Source organism: Camelina sativa, chromosome 13 (genome assembly GCF_000633955.1).
Source record: "Camelina sativa cultivar DH55 chromosome 13, Cs, whole genome shotgun sequence".
Taxonomy (NCBI): Eukaryota; Viridiplantae; Streptophyta; class Magnoliopsida; order Brassicales; family Brassicaceae; genus Camelina; species Camelina sativa.
Window position 1 is genome coordinate 9,285,519 of NC_025697.1, and position 6,661 is coordinate 9,292,179.

The following is a 6,661-nucleotide window of genomic DNA, read 5'->3' on the forward strand; positions in this document are numbered from 1 at the left end:
GAGGAGAAGTTTTATTACGAGGAAGAAGAAAGGGGTTTATGATGTAGAGAGAGAGAGAGAGAAAATAAGAGAGTTTTCTCAGCTGTTTTCTTTGTTTGTGTCGAGAGAAAGGAGAAGAAGATTGGATCGGGGAAGAGAGAGAGAGAGAGAGAGAGAGAGAGAGAGAGAGAGAAGACGACGACGCAAATCACCACAATTTCCTCTATTTTTTTTAATTAAAAAAAAAAGAAAAAAGAAACTGAGATCTTTTTATTTGTTTTGGTATAAAAAAAAAAGGGAGCCCGTGACGATGCCTATATAAACTCACAGCTGTCTGGACTCGAATGGAATAGTTGCACTTTCGATGAGTTATTATTACTTTTAAATTTTCCAATTCACACAAATCCTTTATTTATTTTTAAAACTTAAAAACAATTTATAATCATGAATGAGTCATTCTATTTACCAAACTACTTTTTTTTGTTCTTCTTTGAAATATCGGGAGGTGAAATCAATGTTTGAATATCGGACGGAGATGGTGATCATCACCAGGTGATGTCAACAAACATAATTTAAAAAAAAAAAAGAAAAAAAAAAGGAGAAGTATCGTTGTACAATGAAAAAAATCAAACCAAATGGAATGCAGATACTACAAGCCCTTTAACAAACTATAAAAAATGCAAATACTACGATAAAATTTCTATAACTTAATAATTTTGAGACCATAATAATTTCTTAATTTATAATTCTATTAATTTTTTATAAACTAATATTGATTATCTTATTAGTTTCTAGTAATAATAAATTTTAAAATTTACAAAAAAAATAAAGTCATAATAACTATTGGTACATGACAAAAAAACAAACTATTTAGTAGATTAATATTTGATGTATAGTAATATATTGTTAACCGTAAATTTGGTACCTTTACAACATAATTAGAGTTTTGCCGAATTAAAAAAAAAAAATAATAATCAGAGTTTATCGATATCGAGAGAGAAGAAAATCGATTTTGGATCGAGAGAAAAAACCTTAAATTTGGAAAAGAGTACAATTCGGCAAACTCTGATTATTTTCTTGTCTTAGCCATTGATTTTGGGAATAGAGAAACTATTGCCATTGTCAGTTCAGTCTTCTCTCTCGACATCGATAAACTTTGATTATTATTTTTTTTTTAATTCCGTGTACGCATATAATAAAAACAATGAAAGTTGTCGCTAATACAGTGGTATAATCCTCCCTTATGTACTCTCAGAACACGAGTTCGACCTTTGGTGATGCAATTTTTTCTTAATTAAGAATTTCAAAACGATGTCGTATGATTTAACCCCAACTGTTAACGTGTTGTTAATGACGTTTAATTTTTCTGTTAATTTTATAAACAGCGTGCTAATTTGACAAGTCAACAAAAAGTTAAGTATTTATTTGGCTAGACCATAAATTCATGCTTTTTTGGCAAATTCTGAAAAGTTTGGGTTTTTTTTGGTTGAATTCTCAATAATAAATTTTAAAATTTACAAAAAAATAAAGTCATAATAACTATTGGTACATGACAAAAAAAACAAACTATTTAGTAGATTAATATTTGATGTATAGTAATATATTCTTAACTGTAAATTTGGTACGTTTATTGGAATAATATGGTTATTAGTGTAAATTTAATTTAGTTCGTTTTACTATAGTTTAATTTTGAATATGACGAAATAATTGTATGCATATAGTTTTAAAGCACCCATTACTTATACTCTTGTCGGATTATACCCGAACAATCATATAATGATCCTTTTATAATAATTATTTTAAAATAATATTGTATTTTAATTTTTTGGATGTATACTATAGTATATATTGTTTGTTTGTTGTATTTACATCATTATTTTAGTGAGATATTTTAAGGTTGTATTTTTATTTTTTTCGTCGAAAAGGAATTATATCGATGAATTATAATAATCCAGATACAATTGTTGGACAAGCCAAAGAGGAGGAGAAAAACAATCAAAATAGAAATTACAATGAAGTCATCCACGTTTTGCTAGAAGATGGGCTATTGTATTACAACATCTCTTAGTATAAGTAAAAACAATATGGTGGAAATGTGTTGCCCAAGCTAATGATTCCATCAATAGATATGTTGTAATTATAATATTGTAATTTTTTTTTTTCACAAATGAAAAATATATTGATTAAGATGAATCATTACAGAGAGAGTTACTTAGACAAAGAGGCTTCAATACAGAATCAGTGTAATATAAGTTATCAATGCAACCATAGAATTGCCTTCAATCGAATTTGAGTATTCCCAAACACTCTACTCCCAAATGTAATCATCGATTTAGATGTATTTATCTTTTGTCCAGAGTAGTATTCATAGATATCAAAAATATCTTTCAGCGCTTGGTAGTTTTTACTATTTGCTTTGCAAAAAAATAAACAATCATCTGCAAACTGTAAATAGGTGATGCTTGGTGAACCATTACCAATTCGGATTCCTCGTAACTCACCTTCTCGTTCACTAGAAGAGATTAAGTGACTAAGAATGTCTGAACAGAGAATGAAGAGATAAGGTGATAGGGGATCAGCTTGTTTAATACCGCTAGTCGGCTTAATATGGCCATAAGGAGCTTCATTAATCAAAACAGAGTAGTTCACAGAACTCACCACCGCTATGATCCAACTTATCCATTTGTCACAAAAACCAAATAGTTTTATAGTTGTTGTAATTGTGAGCAAATAAAACTTATAAATTTATCTACTCACATAAATTTAGTTTTACTAACCTGATAGTGTGGAACATTGAACACACATTTTTTTCATATACTAGATTGAGTAATTTATATTCGTTCGAAAAAATCCAAATTATAACATATGCAGAAAACTACATATATATTAATCATATGATAAATCAAAATAGTTTGTCAATGAAATCAAAGAAAGATGATAAGAAAATCAGAATTTAAAATCATAAAGAAAACTTCCAAATATAATAATTAAAACAAATAATATGGTAGAGTATCAAATCTTAGTTTTTTAAGTTTGACTAGTTAACAACCTTTTAAAAATTAATACTTCTTTCCGTTCATAGTTAACTGTAGAGCAAATTGAATTAATTTATTTAAAATTTTAATAATTATTTAGAATATTTTATTAGTTTGAGACTTAATTTGCATTGTAAACCTTAAAGAAAAATTTTAAGACGGTTTTAAGACCAGTGACATTTGATGTAAATACTTACAAAAAAAAAATGTAAAAACTTATGAGACGTCTCCTTTAATTGTATAGATAATGTTTTCTCAAAGTGTGTCAATTTCTTTGTTGCTTAGATAGTTTTTTTTTTTTTTTGTTAACGTTCTTTGATAGTTTGCGCTGGCTTTTTCGGCAGTATTTGTGTTTTTTCGTTTCGTTTATTTGATTTCGATGTTGAAGAATGTTAAATATAATTTACTTGGTCTATAATGTTAGATTTCGTAGTTTTTTTTTTTTTTTTCATTCGTATGATACTCCATTCCTAGAATCATTTAGCGAAAGATTAATTGTTAAAAGACAAATAATGTATACACACTATTTTGTTAGCAAATCAAATTAAATCATATCTAATAATAATAAGTAAAAAGCAGAAATTGAATATGAATTATTAAAAGACCACAATATATGAGTTTATAAATCATTACAAGATCGATGTTCTTTATAAAATACTAGTTTAAAGCCCGTACTACGGGTCAAAAATGTATTACATAATAGATTTAAAGACTATATAATTGTAATTGAAAATCAAGTTTTTGCTTGTTTAAACGTTCATTAACTTATTCAAAATAGCGTTGTAACTTTATTTGATTAATTTTCCAAAGTATACATATCAAAGTACCACAAAAGTTCATAATCATATTATACCAAAACAATCTTGTCGTTCTTGCTTGGGAAGGTAAAAAATCAAAGCAAACTCTGACTGTTTCTTATCATCTCTTCAGCCCTTTTTATCATGTGTGAATAATCTTTAATTAGTCCTTCCTGTATTGAGCAATTGCAGTATTTCATTAGTAATAATTAAAATCTTTCCTATGATTAACAATATAATGCTAGTAAACATGGTTCTATTGAGTACGAACACCTAAGAAAGAAAAAAGTGACAAATTTACCTTTATATATAACCCTCAATTTTCTACGAAGATGTTTTGTGCTGTAACAAAGGATCTGCATATCATATCTAGTTGTTGTGTTAAGAGTGAATGGTCTTTAAGAAGAGTCATCTCCATAGTAATGACGTGTAAAGCGTAAATTAAGAAAAATGCAAATAGTAAGAGACACACTGACTTCATTTGACATCTTTATTTGCTATCTCTGTAAATGACTACTTTTAATTTGACATGAAGAAACTTTCACCAATTGAACTGTGCAAGAGACAAATGTAATAATCGAGCGACATGACTTTAGAATGGAATATGAACCTGCAAATCCAAACAAAAAATTCATAAGTCATAGTTATGAGAATGAGAAAAAGAATGTGAAATACAAAATTTGATGAGCCTGAAAAACAATGATGAAGAAACAAAACCAGAACTGAGAAAGTCGAAAACAGAGATTATTATAAATTGTAAGAGAATTTGATGAGATATGCAATTGATGAAACGATGATGAACAGATTAAACCATAATTGAGAAATACAAAATTAGAATTTAAATTGCAAACGGAAGAAGAAACATGCGAATGAGACTGATGAAACCTTATATATAATCAGAACATAATATCTGGATCGTACTTTATGTACCTTTTTCCCAACAGTTGTTTCCTTCGTTTTCTGTAGATCTCTTCTCCTTCTTTTTCTCTGTTCTCGTTGTGAAATTTTTGGAAGACTAAGAAAGAGTTGGTGAGACTTTGTTGTCTCTCATCAGTATATATCGTGGAGGAAGAGGAGAGATCGTGGGCGAAACGGTTGAAGTAGATGAATTTTGTAAATATTTATTTAATGTGGAAAAGTGAAAGTTTAATTGTTTAGGAAGCTGATTTTTTTTTTTCCTAAATTATTAATGGGTTTTTATTTTTTTAAAAAAATTAAAAATAATCTAATGTGGCTTAACTTGATTGGACATATGACTTGTGCTTTATAGGATAAATGATGAATAATGTGAATTATTGTTTTTTTTTTTGTCAACAGCTTACAAAATTAGCTCAGTCGAGCCAAAACGAAAGAACATTATTAACATAGGTAACTAAGTGCGGAACTGAACGAACTCGTCGTGCAAGATTATCCGCTTTACCATTCTGAGAGCGTGGAACATAGACTAAGTCAAAAGAATCAAACTCCTCTCTATCCGCCTGTATGTCCTCCAAATACGGCGTGAAAGCTGGCCACTCGGAAGATGAAGACACCATCTTCACTAAGTCAAAGCAGTCGGTAAGAAAAACGACAGACTGATTATCCGCCCCAATCATGCAACGCATGGCCCAAACAAGGGCTTCAATCTCGGCATGGAGAGGAGACAGGTTGCGACGAAGATTAGCAGCACCCATAGTAGGGGTATCACCCCAAGGTGACATACAATACCATCCTCTACCTGCATAGCTATCTGTCGCTTTCCAAGAACCATCTACAAAACAAGTATAGCTGGAAACAGACCGAGAAAATCCCAACCCCCCATTTCTGGAGGATCTCGCCGCATCATGACCATTCAAATCCTGAACCATATCCTCTGTTTGAGCCAGAGCCCATGCATTTGCCTCATCCTCCGCTATCCGCAGTATAACAAGGGGGTTTGAATCCAGATTACTAAATAGTTTGTCATTGCGTCCTTTCCAAATATACCACAAAATCCAGGGAAAAAATTCCTGATTCGGAACGGTAGGAATCCGCCAAAACAGAAAATCTAAATTAGTGAAAACTGACTCTGAAGGAAAAAACCCGGGGCTGTCGGAAATTGGGATAGAGCCCAAACCTGTCTAGCTGGTGGACACTCAAAGAGAGTGTGATTAACTGTTTCCTCCGGACAACCACAAATACCACACGTAGCTTCCCCACTTATACCACGTTTTCGAAGATTAGCCGTAACTGCCAGACAACCCGAAAGCACTTGCCAAAGAAAATGACGAAGCTTCGGGGGACATTTGATTTTCCACACGAAGGCCTGGAGAGGGAAAATGCTCGGTTCAAATACAGGTCTAGCAGAAGCTGTCATATTTGAACGGAGAATATGATATCCTGACTTAACCGAATATTTACCATCCCATGAGATCCGGTTTGTTCGGTTGTCGCAATGGTAAAGCCGATATTATAGCCACATCTTCCGGTACAAACGTAGCCGTAAGCATAGCCATATTCCAGGAATTTGATCTCCTGTCAATAAAATTTGAAACTCGGGGCAGAGGATCAGAGGGAACACCCATGCTCAGTGCTGGTCTCGGGGATTGGGCAGGGATCCAATTGTCCGTCCATACTGAAATGGAGTCACTAGATCCTACTCGTGAAATTAGTCCTTTGTTAACCAGAGAGCGAGCAGAAACTATGCTTCGCCATCCATAAGACGGCGAATAAGACCTAATAGGATCCAGAGGATCCGAGTGCTGATAGTAGCGACCTTTAAACACCCTTGCAAAAAGAGAATCTGGAACCGTAATTAGTCGCCAAAGCTGTTTGGCAAGCAACGCCGTGTTATAATCATCCAAATACCGAAAGCCCAACCCCCCCCCCCCC

At 32.1% G+C, this 6,661-nt stretch overlaps 1 long non-coding RNA gene across 1 annotated transcript; it reads right to left on the bottom strand.

Annotated features, from left to right (window-relative positions):
• On the bottom strand, positions 3,780 to 4,891 carry LOC104736156. The gene is made up of 3 exons (XR_759531.2): positions 4,742 to 4,891; positions 4,113 to 4,421; positions 3,780 to 3,984 (listed from the first exon to the last, which is right to left on the bottom strand). It is a non-coding gene; the product is annotated as an uncharacterized LOC104736156 (long non-coding RNA).